This window comes from Lipotes vexillifer, unplaced genomic scaffold (assembly GCF_000442215.2).
Source record: "Lipotes vexillifer unplaced genomic scaffold, Lipotes_vexillifer_v1.1 scaffold629, whole genome shotgun sequence".
NCBI classification, from domain to species: Eukaryota; Metazoa; Chordata; class Mammalia; order Artiodactyla; family Lipotidae; genus Lipotes; species Lipotes vexillifer.
Window position 1 is genome coordinate 1,998,096 of NW_006774188.1, and position 3,223 is coordinate 2,001,318.

Here is a 3,223-nt window from a genome sequence, read left to right on the forward strand (position 1 = left end):
TGGGAATTGCCAACCACCGCCTTATTTGTGTGAGAATAAGGGGAACAAGGAAGGGGAGGATAGGGAAGGTGAGGTGAGATGTGAGGAGCTCTGGGCCATCAAGCACAGCGAGTCTCCACTAGAGCTACTAAGACCTGCCTTATTAATACTTAGCCCTGCATTATAAATCACATCATTGTCTTAAGAATATATTTTAAGAATGAAAAAAAAAAACCCCAATTGTTCCAACAAAGCTTATTACTTTTTTGTTGGTGGCTGCTTCCACAAAAATGCTTGGGATTGGCTTTTCTGGGCTACTTGGCATAGTCCAAGTCTGTGAATTGGAGGAGTGCTGGGTTCTGGGGGACCTCTGGTGGGTAGGACCAACTCCAGGGTAACTAATAGAATCTCAGATAGCCTGCTTTTCTTAAGAATTGTTTTTGTGTCATGACTCAGAGGAAACTGTCTTGGAATACTTGTTGGAGGGGCTCCAAATGGACTTGGAAGGCTTGAGCCCAGGAAGCTATAAGATTGGAGTAAGGGACTAAGTTTAAAAAGTTGGGGAAAAGTCACGAGAAAAGAACAGTCTTGGGGCAGAATAATCAGTCAACTGGGCAGGCATCTTTTCAGGGGGGCTCTTGAGGTATCCATTGGGAATGTAAAGTACCTTGGTCCAGGAAGTATGAAGCATGAAGGGCTTTAGAGGATAAAGTCCTCCTGGTCCCTGGACAGCTTCTTCCAGTTTTGCAGCCTCCTTGGAAAGCCAGGAAGAAATCAGATCATCAGCCTTTGAAGCTTAGAAATCCTTCCCCAGGTAGGCCATGAGGTGACCTGACGGGGGTATTCAGCTGCTCTATGCCAGCTCACCTGGGCATATGCCCAAACAGGAGCAGCTCTGAGAGGCCAACTCTGATGGTCAATTGCCCCTCACCCCAACTTCTCTTCCTTAATTTTTAGGTCTTTCTGGCCTTTTTCCTTATTCTGCCACTGCTAGCTATATGAGTTTGAACAAGTTACTTACATTCTCTGAGCTGTAGCTTCCTCATCTGTATAATAGAGCCTATTAATACCTAGCTCACGGGATTGTTGTGTGGATCAAATGAGATGTGTGTACAGCACACGGTAGCTACTCAATAAATGAGTGGTGGCTAATGGCGATGGTGATACCAGGCACAGAAATAAGATAGAAGGGGGTTGTTTGGCAGAAATGACCTTAGGGTCTTCCTGGAGGCTCCCAGCCTCAGGCCACGAGCAGGTCACTTTGAGTTTAGGCCGAGTACGCGGAGAGAGAAATGCCTGTTTGTGCCATCATCACGATGCCCGCCCCCTTCCCCCTCTACCATGTGCATGCTATGCACTGCCCTGTCTCACATCCTTTCCTCTCTACCCCATTTCCCTGTGAAAGCAGCTGAAGATGCACATATTATGGGCCCTCTGAGCTCTGTCTAATCGCCAAGCTCATAAGTGCTCAGCACCGTGCTGGCAAACGAGGCAGTGGGGATGCATAATGCTTAAGCTCTGGTTATATTAATAAGGAGACATGGCCAAGTGACAAATAAGCCAACTCAAGAAGAAAAATAATGTTAGGGAGGATAATATGAAAGAATAAAGAAAAGACTCAGGTAGAGAGGAGAGGGTGGAGTGGAGTTGGTTAGTAGGGGGTGGCATAAGGTGCAGAGCTCAGCTTGCTTCAGTGGGAGCCTGCAAGGACAGTGAAAAGAGCACAAGCTTAGGAGTCAGACCCAGGTCTGCATTCTGCCTCAGACACATCAGCTATGTGACCCTGGAAAAGCTGCTTAAATTCAGTTTCCTCACCTAGGAAAATGGGACTAACAAGAACGTACCTCCACTAAATGGCTGTGGGAATTAAGTGCTGTAAAGAGCCCTGCAGGTTCAAGGAACACAGTAGGTGCTCAGCAAATGTTATTTTCCTCTGCATGCTCGGAATTCCCATAGCCTCACAGCCAAGCCCAGAAGAGGTGCCCTGGACCTAGCCCAGACTCTTCACCTCATCCTCATCTTGGAGCAAAGAAAGGAGCTGAGCCTCTGGGAAAGGAGGCAGGTAGGAAAGCTAGGAGCAATGGCCAGTCCAGACAAAGCCAAGACTTCTCACCCTTTCAACCAAACTGCAGTGAGCACTTACAGTACACTCAGCCCTTGGGATACAAAGATGGATAAAATGCAGACTATATCCCAAAGGAGCCAGGGGTTGGGAGGGAGAGACAGACACATAATCATGATAGATAAGGAAGGAGTAAGGGCTTCACTCATTTATGTATCCTGATTTCAAAGAATCTGCTTTATTGTCCCTACCATCTAATTTTTTTTTTTTTTTTTTTTGCAGTACGCGGGCCTCTCACTGTTGTGGCCTCTCCCATTGCGGAGCACAGGCTTCGGACGCGCAGGCTCAGCGGCCATGGCTCACGGGCCCAGCCGCTCCGCGGCATGTGGGATCCTCCCGGACCGGGGCACGAACCCGTGTCCCCTGCATCGGCAGGCGGACTCTCAACCACTGCGCCACCAGGGAAGTCCCCCTACCATCTAATTTGATTTGGAGTTTGGAAAAAAATCCTGACAGTTTCCCCAGAGATCTGAGCAAAGTGCTGCAAAAGTGCAGAGAATTATGAATTCTGCTTAGGAGAGTCAGGAGGCATTTGATGAAGGTAATGACGATGATGGGAGTTAACGTTTATCAGTGTTCACGGAGCACTAACATTTCGGGCGCCAAGTGCTTCACACATACTCATTTCAATCCTCATAACAGCTTTATGAGGGAAATACTATTCCTATTTTACAAGGATAAAGTCACACAGTTTGAAAGTGGCAGGATTTGGAGCCAGAGGATCTTATTCTAGATGCCACATTCCTAATGTCTATGCCAAATTGCCTCTCTGAATCTTGAGGAATAAATATCATGACCATTCTGAGATCAAGGCCAGTTTCCCATCCTCCCCAGCCCCGACTGGAACTACACCCAGACCAACAGAGATCAACCATTCATCTATTCATTTCATGTACATTTAGCACCTACTCTACGTAAGGCTATGTAAGACTCAGAACTGTGGGACTTGTAGGGGGAGCAGCAACCTATGGCCCCCGTTCTCCACCCATGAGCTCTGTTTTGCTGTAATTTTCCATGACTCCAGAGCCTAGAGAGTGGAATTGGGACAGTCAACTGGGCTTCCTTCCCACCTCTGCCCCTGGTGAGCAGGAACGCTGCGACTGAGAGGCTCAGGACGTGAAG